This window comes from Oncorhynchus keta, unplaced genomic scaffold (genome assembly GCF_023373465.1).
Source record: "Oncorhynchus keta strain PuntledgeMale-10-30-2019 unplaced genomic scaffold, Oket_V2 Un_contig_19842_pilon_pilon, whole genome shotgun sequence".
Taxonomy (NCBI): domain Eukaryota; kingdom Metazoa; phylum Chordata; class Actinopteri; order Salmoniformes; family Salmonidae; genus Oncorhynchus; species Oncorhynchus keta.
Window position 1 is genome coordinate 1 of NW_026281683.1, and position 16312 is coordinate 16312.

At 48.7% G+C, this 16312-nt stretch overlaps 2 long non-coding RNA genes across 56 annotated transcripts; one reads left to right on the plus strand and one right to left on the minus strand.

The window, feature by feature from the left end:
* Positions 1-3417: 3417 nt before the first annotated feature.
* On the minus strand, positions 3418-12089 carry LOC127920531 (uncharacterized). Of its 50 annotated transcripts, none has more exons than XR_008106538.1 (3): positions 12049-12089; positions 7720-7849; positions 3418-3429 (listed from the first exon to the last, which is right to left on the minus strand). It is a non-coding gene; the product is annotated as an uncharacterized LOC127920531 (long non-coding RNA). The 50 variants fall into 50 exon arrangements; XR_008106537.1 differs by lacking the exon at positions 12049-12089 and adding an exon at positions 11968-12008; XR_008106536.1 differs by lacking the exon at positions 12049-12089 and adding an exon at positions 11893-11933.
* A 661-nt stretch (positions 12090-12750) lies between these two features.
* Positions 12751-14796, plus strand: LOC127920532 (uncharacterized). 6 transcript variants are annotated; one of them, XR_008106545.1, is made up of 3 exons: positions 12751-13026; positions 13786-13833; positions 14770-14796. It is a non-coding gene; the product is annotated as an uncharacterized LOC127920532 (long non-coding RNA). The 6 variants fall into 6 exon arrangements; XR_008106542.1 differs by having other exon boundaries at positions 12751-12930; XR_008106544.1 differs by lacking the exon at positions 14770-14796 and adding an exon at positions 14677-14703.
* Positions 14797-16312: the final 1516 nt, after the last annotated feature.

The following is a 16312-nucleotide window of genomic DNA, read 5'->3' on the forward strand; positions in this document are numbered from 1 at the left end:
AAGTGGCGTCGGGAGCAACTGCTTGCTCGCGCGTTACCCCTCCACGATGTCTCCCTGTCATGACTTTTGCGGCATCAGTACTGATACCAACATCAGCAGCAGCTACGTTTGGCAACATACAGGCCGTTAGTGGAATTCCCGCGAGAGAGTAGCGGTTAATGTGATTGGATGGTCATAATTTGACTAGGCTGTCAGTGAGAGTAACGGTTAATGTGATTGGATGGTCATAATTTGACTAGGCTGTCAGTGAGAGTAGCGGTTAATGTGATTGGATGGTCATAATTTGACTAGGCTGTCAGTGAGAGTAGCGGTTAATGTGATTGGATGGTCATAATTTGACTAGGCTGTCAGTGAGAGTAACGGTTAATGTGATTGGATGGTCATAATTTGACTAGGCTGTCAGTGAGAGTAACGGTTAATGTGATTGGATGTTCATAATTTGACTAGGCTGTCAGTGAGAGTAACGGTTAATGTGATTGGATGGTCATAATTTGACTAGGCTGTCAGTGAGAGTAACGGTTAATGTGATTGATGGTCATAATTTGACTAGGCTGTCAGTGAGAGAAACGGTTAATGTGATTGGATGTTCATAATTTGACTAGGCTGTCAGTGAGAGTAACGTTAATGTGTGATTGGATGGTCATAATTTGACTAGGCTGTCAGTGAGAGTAACGGTTAATGTGATTGGATGGTCATAATTTGACTAGGCTAAGGTCAGTGTATTCGACATTGTGTTATTATTTCGCTGAACACTAGATGGTTTAAATTTATTTTTTTGGTCGTGAAATTAGGCTCGGGCAAGGAAAAAACTTTACCCAAATGTATCGCCCGTTAGAAAAAAATACATGGACTGTTTAAATTATTATTATATATATATATATATTTAAACGTGAATCACATTTTTATTTGGCGTGCCACCAACGGAATACCCTGGGTATACCCTCTATTCCCATAAAATAGATCAGATGGTTTGAGTTCTAGACATCTCTAATAAAATAGATCAGATGGTTTGGGTTCTAGACATCTATCATAAAATAGACTCAGATGGTTTGGGTTCTAGACATCTCTAATAAAATAGATCAGATGGTTTGGGTTCCAGACATCTATCATAAAATAGATCAGATGGTTTGGGTTCTAGACATCTATCATAAAATAGATCAGATGGTTTGGGTTCTAGACATCTCTAATAAAATAGATCAGATGGTTTGGGTTCTAGACATCTCCAGTCTAGAATAATAATCCTATATATTTTGGGACCTAACCCATGTTAACAAACTGTCTGGTTCTGTCTGGTTCTGTTAAATCCAGATCAGTATAATAAACTGGTCTCAGCCAGGACCCAAATGTTCAGTTGACCCCCGTGTGTCCGTAATGCCCAAATGTTCAGTTGACCCCCCTCCCCCTGTGTGTCCGTAATGCCCAAATGTTCAGTTGATACCCCCTGTGTGTCCGTAATGCCCTCTATAAAAAGAATATGGATGCCTTGTGGCCAAAGTGGCCCGCTGTGCCCTTGGGCTGAATAATTATGTAACGGATGTGAAACGGCTAGCTTAGTTAGCGGTGTGCGCTAAATAGCGTGTCAATCGGTTACGTCACTTGCTCTGAGACCTTGAAGTTGTAGTTCCCCTTTGCTCTGCAAGGGCCGCGGCTTTGTGGAGCGTGGGTAACGATGCTTCGAGGGTGACTGTTGTCGTTGTGCGCAGAAGGTCCCTGGTTCGCGCCCGGGTATGGGCGAGGGACGATTTAAAATTATACTGTTACAATTACAAATCCCTTCTCCCGGCTGCCAATCACCGTAGCCTCCTCCGAACCAACTCACAGTGTGATGGTCATACCTCTAAGTTGGTCTCCAGTTTGACCCAGCCGGGTTCAGGTGTGTCTCCAGCCAGGTGTTTCTGGTAGGCCTTCTCCAACAGCCTGATGTTCCTCTGGTTGAAAGGCTTCCATCGGCTCTTAGGTCTCATCTCACACCACCAGAGCTGAGACCAACAGGCATCTCCGTTCAGAACAAGACCTTCATTTACATGATGCCTGTTGGTCTCATCTCCCACAACACACCAGAGCTGAGACCAACAGGCATCACCGTTCAGAACAAGACCTTCATTTACATGATGCCTGTTGGTCTCATCTCCCACAAACACCAGAGCTGAGACCAACAGGCATCACCCGTTCAGAACAAGACCTTCATTTACATGATGCCTGTTGGTCTCATCTCCCACAACACACCAGAGCTGAGACCAACAGGCATCACCGTTCAGAACAAGACCTTCATTTACATCTGAGGGACCAACTTCTACACAAGGGTCTGAACTGACTGTATCTGACTGACTGTCACTGTGTGTGTGTGTGTCTGACTGACTGTGTGTGTATGTCTGAGGGTCTGAACGTCTGTGACTATGGTTGGGTGTGTCTGACTGACTGTATCTGACTGTGTGTGTGTGTGTGTGTGTCTGACTGACTGTGTCTGACTGACTGTGTGTGTGTATGTGTCTGACTGACTGTGTGTGTATGTGTCTGACTGACTGTGTGTGTATGTCTGAGGGTCTGAACGTCTGTGACTATGGTTAGTGTGTCTGACTGACTGTATCTGACTGTGTGTGTGTGTGTGTGTGTCTGACTGACTGTGTCTGACTGACTGACTGTGTGTGTATGTGTCTGACTGACTGTGTGTGTATGTGTCTGACTGGCTGTGTGTGTATGTGTCTGACTGGCTGTGTGTGTATGTCTGAGGTCTGAACGTCAGTGACTATGGGTTGGGTGTGTCTGACTGACTGTATCTGACTGTGTGTGTGTGTCTGACAGCTATGTCCCAGCTGATGACTGACTGACTGTGTGTGTGTGTGTGTGTGTGTGTGTGTGTGTGTGTGTGTGTGTGTGTGTGTGTGTGTGTGTGTGTGTGTGTGTGTGTGTGTGTGTGTGTGTGTATGTGTCTGACTGTGTCTGACTGACTGTGTGTGTGTATGTGTCTGACTGACTGACTGTGTCTGACTGACTGTATGTCTGACAGCTGTGCATCAGACTGTGTGTGTGTGTGTGTGTGTGTGTGTGTGTGTCTGACTGACTGTGTCTGACTGACTGACTGTATCTGACTGACTGACTGTGTCTGACTGTGTCTGACTGACTGACTGACTGACTGACTGACTGACTGGCTGAAGTGCGTGCGTGCGTGCGTGCGTGCGTGGTACGTTACCTGGTGATGCCGACATATGCGATCTCCTGGCGGTTATCGTTGTTGGCTTAGTGACAGGCCAGAGTTCTACAGCGGCTTACGTTCACTTCCTGTTGGAACTGCTCCAGCTCCTCCCGCCTGCCCGCGCCTTGGTCACCACGGCAGCGTCCTCGTGAAAAAGCACGCGCTGGCGAGCCATCCAGGAAGGACACCCAGTGGACCTGGGATAGACCGTGTACGCAAACTGACCCACACTCATCCTGTATGGGGGGACAGACAGACAGGAGAGAGAGACAGAGACATGAGGACAGACAGACAGGAGAGAGACAGGAGAGAGAGAGACAGGGACAGACAGACAGACAGGAGAGAGAGGAGGAGAGAGAGAGACAGAGACACGAGGACAGACAGACAGGAGAGAGACAGGAGAGAGAGAGAGACAGGGACAGACAGACAGGAGAGAGACAGGAGAGAGAGAGAGACAGGGACAGACAGACAGGAGAGAGACAGGAGAGAGAGAGAGAGAGACAGGGACAGGGACAGACAGACAGGAGAGAGAGAGAGAGAGAGACACAGGGACAGACAGACAGGAGAGAGACAGGAGAGAGAGAGGAGACAGGGACAGACCCAGAGACAGGAGAGAGACAGGAGAGAGACACAGGGACAGACAGACAAGCAGACAGACAGGAGAGAGAGAGAGACAGAGACAGAGAGACAGACAGACAAGCAGACAGACAGGAGAGAGAGACAGAGACAAATCAAATCGTAAATGTCACATGAGCGAATACAACAAGTGCAGACCTTCCAGTGAAATGCTTACATACAAGCCCTTAACCAACAATGCAGTTTGAGACAGAGAGAGACAGAGAGAGAGAGAGAGAGAGAGAGAGAGAGAGAGAGAGAGAGAGAGAGAGAGAGAGAGAGAGAGATAGACAGAGACAGAGAGAGATAGACAGAGAGAGAGAGAGAGAGAGAGAGAGAGACAGAGAGAGAGACAGAGAGAGAGACAGAGAGGACAGAGAGAGACAGAGAGAGAGAGAGAGAGAGAGAGAGAGAGAGAGACAGAGAGAGACAGACAGAGAGATAGACAGAGAGAGAAAAGAGACAGAGAGAGAGAGACAGAGAGAGATAGAGATATAGACAGAGATATAGCCCAGTCTCTCAGTTGGCATGGTAGGGTGTGTTACCTTAACCAGGACTAGTCCTCTCAGTTGGGGACTAGTCTCTCAGTTGGCATGGCTGGGTGTGTTACCTTAACCAGGACTAGTCCTCTTAGTTGGCATGGTAGGGTGTGTTACCTTAACCAGGACCAGTCCTCTCAGTTGGCATGGCTGGGTGTGTTACCAGGACTAGTCCTCTCAGTTGGCATCGCTGGGTGTGTTACCAGGACTAGTCCTCTCAGTTGACATGGCTGGTGTGTTACCTTAACCAGGACCAGTCCTCTCAGTTGGCATGGCTGGGTGTGTTACCAGGACTAGTCCTCTCAGTTGGCATCGCTGGGTGTGTTACCAGGACTAGTCCCTCTCAGTTGGCATCGCTGGGTGTGTTACCTTAACCAGGACTAGTCCTCTCAGTTGGCATGGCTGGGTGTGTTACCAGGTCTAGTCCTCTCAGTTGGCATGGCTGGGTGTGTTACCAGGACTAGTCCTCTCAGTTGGCATGGCTGGGTGTGTTACCTTAACCAGGACTAGTCCTCTCAGTTGGCATGGTGGGTGTGTTACCTTAACCAGGACTAGTCCTCTCAGTTTGGCATGTTACCAGGACTAGTCCTCTCAGTTGGCATCGCTGGTGTGTTACCAGACTAGTCCTCTCAGTTGGCATGGCTGGGTGTGTTACCTTAACCAGGACTAGTCCTCTCAGTTGGCATGGCTTGGTGTGTTACCTTAACCAGGACTAGTCCTCTCACCAGGACTAGTCCTCTCAGTTGGCACGGCTGGGTGTGTTACCTTAACCAGGACTAGTCCTCTCTGGGTGTGTTACCTTAACCAGGACTAGTCCTCTCAGTGGGCATGGCTGGGTGTGTTAACCAGGACTAGTCCTCTCAGTTGGCACGGCTGGGTGTGTTACCTTAACCAGGACAGTCCTCTCAGTTGGCATGGCTGGGTGTGTTACCTTAACCAGGACTAGTCCTCTCAGTTGGCATGGCTTGGTGTGTTACCTTAACCAGGACTAGTCCTCTCTCACGGCACGGCTGGTGTTACCTTAACCAGGACCAGTCCTCTCAGTTGGCATCGCTGGGTGTGTTACCTTAACCAGGACTAGTCCTCTCTCAGTTGGCATGGCTGGGTGTGTTACCTGGGTGTGTTACCTTAACCAGGACTAGTCCTCTCAGTTGGCAGCTGGGTGTGTTACCTTAACCAGGACCAGTCCTCTCAGTTGGCATCGCTGGGTGTGTTACCTTAACCAGGACTAGTCCTCTCAGTTGGCATGGCTTGGTGTGCAGGACTAGTCCTCTCAGTTACGGCTTGGTGTGTTACCTTAACCAGGACCAGTCCTCTCAGTTGGCATGGCTGGGTGTGTTACCAGGACTAGTCCTCTCAGTTGGCATGGCTGGGTGTGTTACCAGGACTAGTCCTCTCAGTTGACATGGCTGGGTGTGTTACCTTAACCAGGACTAGTCCTCTCAGTTGGCATGGTAGGGTGTGTTACCTTAACCAGGACTAGTCCTCTCAGTTGGCATGGCTGGGTGTGTTACCTTAACCAGGACTAGTCCTCTCAGTTGGCATGGTAGGGTGTGTTACCTTAACCAGGTCTAGTCCTCTCAGTTGGCATGGCTGGGTGTGTTACCAGGACTAGTCCTCTCAGTTGGCATGGCTGGGTGTGTTACCTTAACCAGGACCAGTCCTCTCAGTTGGCATCGCTGGGTGTGTTACCTTAACCAGGACTAGTCCTCTCAGTTGGCACGGCTTGGTGTGTTACCTTAACCAGGACCAGTCCTCTCAGTTGGCATGGCTGGGTGTGTTACCAGGACTAGTCCTCTCCAGTTGGCATCGCTGGGTGTGTTACCAGGACTAGTCCTCTCAGTTGGCATGGCTGGGTGTGTTACCTTAACCAGGACTAGTCCTCTCAGTTGGCATGGTAGGGTGTGTTACCTTAACCAGGTCTAGTCCTCTCAGTTGGCATGGCTGGGTGTGTTACCAGGACTAGTCCTCTCAGTTGGCATCGCTGGGTGTGTTACCAGGACTAGTCCTCTCAGTTGGCATGGCTGGGTGTGTTACCTTAACCAGGACCAGTCCTCTCAGTTGGCATGGTAGGGTGTGTTACCTTAACCAGGTCTAGTCCTCTCAGTTGGCATGGCTGGGTGTGTTACCTTAACCAGGTCTAGTCCTCTCAGTTGGCATGGCTGGGTGTGTTACCAGGACTAGTCCTCTCAGTTGGCATGGCTGGGTGTGTTACCTTAACCAGGACCAGTCCTCTCAGTTGGCATGGTAGGGTGTGTTACCTTAACCAGGTCTAGTCCTCTCAGTTGGCATGGCTGGGTGTGTTACCTTAACCAGGACCAGTCCTCTCAGTTGGCACGGTTACCTTAACCTGGACTAGTCCTCTCAGTTGGCATGGTTACCTTAACCAGGACCAGTCCTCTCAGTTGGCACGGTTACCTTAACCAGGACTAGTCCTCTCAGTTGGCATGGTTACCTTAACCAGGACCAGTCCTCTCAGTTGGCACGGTTACCTTAACCAGGACTAGTCCTCTCAGTTGGCATGGTAGGGTGTGTTACCTTAACCAGGTCTAGTCCTCTCAGTTGGCATGGCTGGGTGTGTTACCTTAACCAGGTCTAGTCCTCTCAGTTGGCATGGCTGGGTGTGTTACCTTAACCAGGACCAGTCCTGTCAGTTGGCATCGCTGGGTGTGTTACCTTAACCAGGACTAGTCCTCTCAGTTGGCATGGCTGGGTGTGTTACCTTAACCAGGACCAGTCCTGTCAGTTGGCATCGCTGGGTGTGTTACCTTAACCAGGACTAGTCCTCTCAGTTGGCATGGTAGGTGTGTTACCTTAACCAGGACTAGTCCTCTCAGTTGGCATGGTAGGGTGTGTTACCTTAACCAGGACTAGTCCTCTCAGTTGGCATCGCTGGGGTGTTACCTTAACCAGGACCAGTCCTCTCAGTTGGCACGGTTACCTTAACCTGGACTAGTCCTCTCAGTTGGCATGGTTACCTTAACCAGGACCAGTCCTCAGTTGGCACGGTTACCTTAACCAGGACTAGTCCTCTCAGTTGGCATGGTTACCTTAACCAGGACCAGTCCTCTCAGTTGGCACGGTTACCTTAACCAGGACTAGTCCTCTCAGTTGGCATGGTAGGTGTGTTACCTTAACCAGGACTAGTCCTCTCAGTTGGCATGGTTACCTTAACCAGGACTAGTCCTCTCAGTTGGCATGGTTACCTTAACCAGGACTAGTCCTCTCAGTTGGCATGGTTACCTTAACCAGGACCAGTCCTCTCAGTTGGCACGGTTACCTTAACCAGGACTAGTCCTGTCAGTGGGCATGGTAGGGTGTGTTACCTTAACCAGGACTAGTCCTGTCAGTGGGCATGGTAGGGTGTGTTACCTTAACCAGGTCCAGGTCTCCACTGCTGTGCTCCTGACACTTCCAGCTGAGTTTGCGGACCCCTGCAGGGTTGTCCCAGGCAAACCTCTGGGCTTCTCCTGGATTCAGCGCTCTGCTCTCTGTGGAACCACTGGGGATGAAGAGGGTCAGGTCAAACGCAGACGAGAGTCCAACTAAACACAACTCAGGGTCCTCCACTTGTCATGGCCAGAGGGGAAAAACAGCACGGTTACGGTTATGGGTTACAGTTAGGGATATGGGTTAGGGATATGGGTTAGGGATATAGGTTAGGGTCAGGGTTGGGATATAGGTTAGGGATATGGGTTAGGGATATAGGTTAGGGTCAGGGTTAGGGATATGGGTTAGGGTCTGGGTTAGGGATATAGGTTAGGGATATAGGTTAGGGATATGGGTTAGGGATATAGGTTAGGGTCAGGGTTAGGGATATGGGTTAGGGATATGGGTTAGGGATATGGGTTAGGGTCAGGGTTAGGGATATGGGTTACAGTTAGGGATATAGGTTAGGGATATTGGTTAGGGTTAGGGATATGGGTTAGGGATTAGGATACGGGTTACGGTTAGGGATATAGGTTAGGGATATGGGTTACGGTTAGGGATATAGGTTAGGGATATAGGTTAGGGTTAGGGATATGGGTTAGGATATTGGTTAGGGTTAGGGATATGGGTTAGGGATATTGGTTAGGGATACGGGTTAGGCCGGTTAGGGATATGGGTTAGGAATATGGGTTACGGTTAGGGATATGGGTTAGGATATTGGTTAGGGTTAGGGATATGGGTTAGGGATATTGGTTACGGGTTTGGGTTAGGGATATGGGTTAGGATATTGGGTTAGGATATAGGTTAGGGCCAGGGTTAGGGATATGGGTTAGGGATATGGGTTAGGGCCAGGGTTAGGAATATGGGTTAGGGATATGGGTTACGGTTAGGGATATGGGTTACGGTTAGGGATATGGGTTACGGTTAGGGATATGGGTTAGGGATATGGGAAGTCGCTCTATAAGGGTCTTATGGCTTAAATAAATGTAGGGATATGGGTTAGGGATATGGGTTACGGTTAGGATATGGGTTAGGAATATGGGTTATGGCTAGGATATGGGTTACGGTTAGGAATATGGGTTAGGCATATGGGTTAGAAATATGGGTTAGGATAAGGGTTAGGATATGGGTTAGGATATGGGTTACGGTTAGGAATATGGGTTAGGATAAGGGTTAGGGATATGGGTTAGGGATAAGGGTTAGGGATATGGGTTAGGGATAAGGGTTAGGAATATGGTTTAGGGATATGGGTTACGGTTAGGGATATGGGTTAGGGATATGGGTTAGGGATATGGTTAGGGGGATATGGGTTAGGGATATGGGTTACGGTTAGGATATGGGTTAGGAATGGGTTACGGTTATGGGTTAGGGATATGGGTTAGGGCCAGGGTTAGGATATGGGTTAGGATATGGGTTAGGGATATAGGTTAGGATATGGGTTAGGATATGGGTTACGGTTAGGAATATGGGTAGGGATATTGGTTAGGATATGGGTTCGGGATATGGATCACGGTTAGGATATGGGTCACGGTTAGGGATATGGGTCACGGTTAGGATATGGGTCACGGTTAGGGATATGGGTCACGGTTAGGGATACGGGTCACGGTTAGGGATATGGGTCACGGTTAGGGATACGGGTCACGGTTAGGGATACGGGTCACGGTTAGGGATACGGGTCACGGTTAGGATACGGTTAGGGATATGGGTTACGGTTAGGGATATGGGTTAGGGATATGGGTCACGGTTAGGATATGGGTCACGGTTAGGGATATGGGTTAGGGATACGGGTCACGGTTAGGGATACGGGTCACGGTTAGGGATACGGGTCACGGTTAGGATATGGGTCACGGTTAGGATATGGGTCACGGTTAGGGATATGGGTCACGGTAAGGGATATGGGTTACGGTTAGGGATATGGGTCACGGTTAGGGATATGGTTCACGGTTAGGGATATGGTTCACGGTTAGGGATATGGTTCCGGTAAGGGATATGGGTTACGGTTAAGGGTCAGTCTAACCTCTGTCTGTAGGTGATGGTAACCCAGGGTGTGTGGTTGACTATGTTAGGGTTAGGGGTTAAGGGTCAGGTTCAGTCTAACCTCTGTCTGTAGGTGATGGTAACCCAGGGTGTGTGGTTGACTATGTTAGGGTTAGGGGTTAAGGGTCAGGTTCAGTCTAACCTCTGTCTGTAGGTGATGGTAACCCAGGGTGTGTGGTTGACTATGTTAGGGTTAGGGTTAAGGGTCAGTCTAACCTCTGTCTGTAGGTGATGGTAACCCAGGGTGTGTGGTTGACTATGTTAGGGTTAGGGGTTAAGGGTCAGTCTAACCTCTGTCTGTAGGTGATGGTAACCCAGGGTGTGTGGTTGACTATGTTAGGGTTAGGGGTTAAGGGTCAGTCTAACCTCTGTCTGTAGGTGATGGTAACCCAGGGTGTGTGGTTGACTATGTTAGGGTTAGGGGTTAAGGGTCAGGTTCAGTCTAACCTCTGTCTGTAGGTGATGGTAACCCAGGGTGTGTGGTTGACTATGTTAGGGTTAGGGGTTAAGGGTCAGTCTAACCTCTGTCTGTAGGTGATGACAACCCAGGGTGTGTGGTTGACTATGTTAGGGTTAGGGGTTAAGGGTCAGTCTAACCTCTGTCTGTAGGTGATGGTAACCCAGGGTGTGTGGTTGACTATGTTAGGGTTAGGGGTTAAGGGTCAGTCTAACCTCTGTCTGTAGGTGATGGTAACCCAGGGTGTGTGGTTGACTATGTTAGGGTTAGGGGTTAAGGGTCAGTCTAACCTCTGTCTGTAGGTGATGGTAACCCAGGGTGTGTGGTTGACTATGTTAGGGTTAGGGGTTAGGGTCAGTCTAACCTCTGTCTGTAGGTGATGGTAACCCAGGGTGTGTGGTTGACTATGTTAGGGTTAGGGGTTAAGGGTCAGGTTCAGTCTAACCTCTGTCTGTAGGTGATGGTAACCCAGGGTGTGTGGTTGACTATGTTAGGGTTAGGGGTTAAGGGTCAGTCTAACCTCTGTCTGTAGGTGATGGTAACCCAGGGTGTGTGGTTGACTATGTTAGGGTTAGGGGTTAAGGGTCAGGGTCAGTCTAACCTCTGTCTGTAGGTGATGGTAACCCAGGGTGTGTGGTTGACTATGTTAGGGTTAGGGTTAAGGGTCAGGTTCAGTCTAACCTCTGTCTGTAGGTGATGGTAACCCAGGGTGTGTGGTTGACTATGTTAGGGTTAGGGGTTAAGGGTCAGTCTAACCTCTGTCTGTAGGTGATGGTAACCCAGGGTGTGTGGTTGACTATGTTAGGGTTAGGGGTTAAGGGTCAGTCTAACCTCTGTCTGTAGGTGATGGTAACCCAGGGTGTGTGGTTGACTATGTTAGGGTTAGGGTTAAGGGTCAGTCTAACCTCTGTCTGTAGGTGATGGTAACCCAGGGTGTGTGGTTGACTATGTTAGGGTTAGGGGTTAAGGGTCAGTCTAACCTCTGTCTGTAGGTGATGGTAACCCAGGGTGTGTGGTTGACTATGTTAGGGTTAGGGGTTAAGGGTCAGGTTCAGTCTAACCTCTGTCTGTAGGTGATGGTAACCCAGGGTGTGTGGTTGACTATGTTAGGGTTAGGGGTTAAGGGTCAGTCTAACCTCTGTCTGTAGGTGATGGTAACGCAGGGTGTGTGGTTGACTATGTTAGGGTTAGGGGTTAAGGGTCAGGTTCAGTCTAACCTCTGTCTGTAGGTGATGGTAACCCAGGGTGTGTGGTTGACTATGTTAGGGTTAGGGGTTAAGGGTCAGGTTCAGTCTAACCTCTGTCTGTAGATGATGGTAACCCAGGGTGTGTGGTTGACTATGTTAGGGTTAGGGGTTAAGGGTCAGGTTCAGTCTAACCTCTGTCTGTAGGTGATGGTAACCCAGGGTGTGTGGTTGACTATGTTAGGGTTAGGGGTTAAGGGTCAGGTTCAGTCTAACCTCTGTCTGTAGGTGATGGTAACCCAGGGTGTGTGGTTGACTATGTTAGGGTTAGGGGTTAAGGGTCAGGTTCAGTCTAACCTCTGTCTGTAGGTGATGGTAACCCAGGGTGTGTGGTTGACTATGTTAGGGTTAGGGGTTAAGGGTCAGGTTCAGTCTAACCTCTGTCTGTAGGTGATGGTAACCCAGGGTGTGTGGTTGACTATGTTAGGGTTAGGGGTTAAGGGTCAGTCTAACCTCTGTCTGTAGGTGATGGTAACCCAGGGTGTGTGGTTGACTATGTTAGGGTTAGGGGTTAAGGGTCAGGTTCAGTCTAACCTCTGTCTGTAGGTGATGGTAACCCAGGGTGTGTGGTTGACTATGTGGAGCAGGTAATAGTCAGTGAAGTTCACAGTAGAGGTCTGAGATGTTCAGTCGATCAACCTCTGTCTGTAGGTGACAGGTAACCCAGAGGTCACAGTGGATTGACACCTCCATGTACAACAGACAGGAAGGGTCACAGTGGATCAGGTCCAGTCTAACCTCTGTCTGTAGGTGATGGTAACCATACTACAGACAGGAAGGTGTGTGGTTGACTATGTTAACAGGGAAGGGGTCACAGTGGTCAGGTCACAGTGGATAACAAACCTCCATACTCTGTCTGTAGGTGATGGTAACCAGACAGGAAGGTGTCACAGTGGTTGACAGGAAGAGAGGTCACTGGATAACAACAGCTCCATCACAACAGACAGGAAGAAGCTGATCACAGTACAACAGACAGGAAGAGAGGTCACAGTGGATAACAACACCTCCATACTACAACAGACAGGAAGAGAGGTCACAGTGGATAACAACACCTCCATACTACAACAGACAGGAAGAGAGGTCACAGTGGATAACAACACCTCCATACTACAACAGACAGGAAGAGAGGTCACAGTGGATAACAACACCTCCATACTACAACAGACAGGAAGAGAGGTCACAGTGGATAACAACACCTCCATACTACAACAGACAGGAAGAGAGGTCACAGTGGATAACAACACCTCCATACTACAACAGACAGGAAGAGAGGTCACAGTGGATAACAACACCTCCATACTACAACAGACAGGAAGAGAGGTCACAGTGGATAACAACACCTCCATACTACAACAGACAGGAAGAGAGGTCACAGTGGATAACAACACCTCCATACTACAACAGACAGGAAGAGAGGTCACAGTGGATAACAACATCTCCATACTACAACAGACAGGAAGAGAGGTCACAGTGGATAACAACACCTCCATACTACAACAGACAGGAAGAGAGGTCACAGTGGATAACAACACCTCCATACTACAACAGACAGGAAGAGAGGTCACAGTGGATAACAACACCTCCATACTACAACAGACAGGAAGAGAGGTCACAGTGGATAACAACATCTCCATACTACAACAGACAGGAAAGAGGTCACAGTGGATAACAACCCCTCCATACTACAACAGACAGGAAGAGAGGTCACAGTGGATAACAACATCTCCATACTACAACAGACAGGAAGAGAGGTCACAGTGGATAACAACAACATCTCCATACTACAACAGACAGGAAGAGAGGTCACAGTGGATAACAACACCTCCATACTACAACAGACAGGAAGAGAGGTCACAGTGGATAACAACACCTCCATACTACAACAGACAGGAAGAGAGGTCACAGTGGATAACAACACCTCCCTCCATACTAACAACAGACAGGAAGAGAGGTCACAGTGGATAACAACACCTCCATACTACAGACAGGAAGAGAGGTCACAGTGGATAACAACACCTCCATACTACAACAGACAGGAAGAGAGGTCACAGTGGATAACAACACCTCCATACTACAACAGACAGGAAGAGAGGTCACAGATAACAACCTCCATACAACAGACAGGAAGAGAGGTCACAGTGAATAACAACACCTCCATACTACAGACAGGAAGAGAGGTCACAGTGAATAACAACCCTCCATACTACAACAGACAGGAAGAGAGGTCACAGTGGATAACAACCCTCCATACTACAACAGACAGGAAGAGAGGTCACAGTGAATAACAACACCTCCATACTACAACAGACAGGAAGAGAGGTCACAGTGGATAACAACACCTCCATACTACAACAGACAGGAAGAGAGGTCACAGTGGATAACAACACCTCCATACTACAGACAGGAAGAGAGGTCACAGTGGATAACAACACCTCCATACTACAACAGACAGGAAGAGAGGTCACAGTGTATAACAACACCTCCATACTACAGACAGGAAGAGAGGTCACAGTGGATAACAACACCTCCATACTACAACAGACAGGAAGAGAGGTCACAGTGGATAACAACCCTCCATACTACAACAGACAGGAAGAGAGGTCACAGTGGATAACAATCTCCATACTACAGACAGGAAGAGAGGTCACAGTGAATAACAACACCTCCATACTACAACAGACAGGAAGAGAGGTCACAGTGGATAACAACACCTCCATACTACAACAGACAGGAAGAGAGGTCACAGTGGATAACAACACCTCCATACTACAACAGACAGGAAGAGAGGTCACAGTGGATAACAACACCTCCATACTACAACAGACAGGAAGAGAGGTCACAGTGGATAACAACATCTCCATACTACAGACAGGAAGAGAGGTCACAGTGGATAACAACATCTCCATACTACAACAGACAGGAAGAGAGGTCACAGTGGATAACAACACCTCCATACTACAACAGACAGGAAGAGAGGTCACAGTGGATAACAACATCTCCATACTACAACAGACAGGAAGAGAGGTCACAGTGGATAACAACACCTCCATACTACAACAGACAGGAAGAGAGGTCACAGTGGATAATAACGTCTCCATACTACAGACAGGAAGAGAGGTCACAGTGGATAACAACGTCTCCATACTACAGACAGGAAGAGAGGTCACAGTGAATAACAACACCTCCATACTACAACAGACAGGAAGAGAGGTCACAGTGGATAACAACGTCTCCATACTACAGACAGGAAGAGAGGTCACAGTGAATAACAACACCTCCATACTACAACAGACAGGAAAGAGGTCACAGTGGATAACAACGTCTCCATACTACAGACAGGAAGTGAGGTCACAGTGGATAACAACTCTCCATACTACAGACAGGAAGAGAGGTCACAGTGGATAACAACACCTCCATACTACAACAGACAGGAAGAGAGGTCACAGTAGATAACAACACCTCCATACTACAGACAGGAAGAGAGGTCACAGTGGATAATAACATCTCCATACAACAGACAGGAAGAGAGGTCACAGTGGATAACAACATCTCCATACTACAGACAGGAAGAGAGGTCACAGTGGATAACAACATCTCCATACTACAGACAGGAAGAGAGGTCAGTTGATGATAACACCTCCATACTACAGACAGGAAGAGAGGTCAGTTGATGATAACATCTCCATACTACAGACAGGAAGTGAGGTCAGTTGATGATAACAACTCCATACTACAGACAGGAAGTGAGGTCAGTTGATGATAACATCTCCATACTACAGACAGGAAGTGAGGTCAGTTGATGATAACATCTCCATACCACAGACAGGAAGTGAGGTCAGTTGATGATAACATCTCCATACTACAGACAGGAAGTGAGGTCAGTTGATGATAACATCTCCATACTACAGACAGGAAGTGAGGTCAGTTGATGATAACATCTCCATACTACAGACAGGAAGTGAGGTCAGTTGATGATAACACCTCCATACTACAGACAGGAAGTGAGGTCAGTTGATGATAACATCGCCATACTACAGACAGGAAGTGATATGTGGCTGACTGGTCCATGCCCAGCAGACAGGAAGTGAGGTCAGTGATATGTGGCTGACTGGTCCATGCCCAGCAGGCAGGAAGTGAGGTCAGTGATATGTGGCTGACTGGTCCACGCCCAGCAGACAGGAAGTGAGGTCAGTGATATGTGACTGACTGGTCCATGCCCAGCAGGCAGGAAGTGAGGTCAGTGATATGTGGCTGACTGGTCCATGCCCAGCAGGCAGGAAGTGAGGTCAGTGATATGTGGCTGACTGGTCCATGCCCAGCAGACAGGAAGTGAGGTCAGTGATATGTGGCTGACTGGTCCACGCCCAGCAGACAGGAAGTGAGGTCAGGGATATGTGGCTGACTGGTCCACGCCCAGCAGACAGGAAGTGAGGTCAGGGATATGTGGTGTATCTCCAGGGATACTGACCTGATCCATGCCCAGCAGACAGGAAGTGAGGTCAGTGATATGTGGTGTATCTCCAGGGATACTGACCTGATCCATGCCCAGCAGACAGGAAGTGAGGTCAGTGATATGTGGTGTATCTCCAGGGATACTGACCTGATCCATGCCCAGCAGGGTGCCGTTGTCCTGTTTGTTGAAGAAGAAGGACTTGGACTTGGAGTCTGAGCCCACGACCCTGACACACAGCTTCCCTGTGATCAACTCTGGCCAGAGGGGAGGCACTGGAAACACAGGGAAGTCAAAAAGGTCAGTCAGTCAGACAGTCAGACACAGGAAAGACAACAGTCGGACACG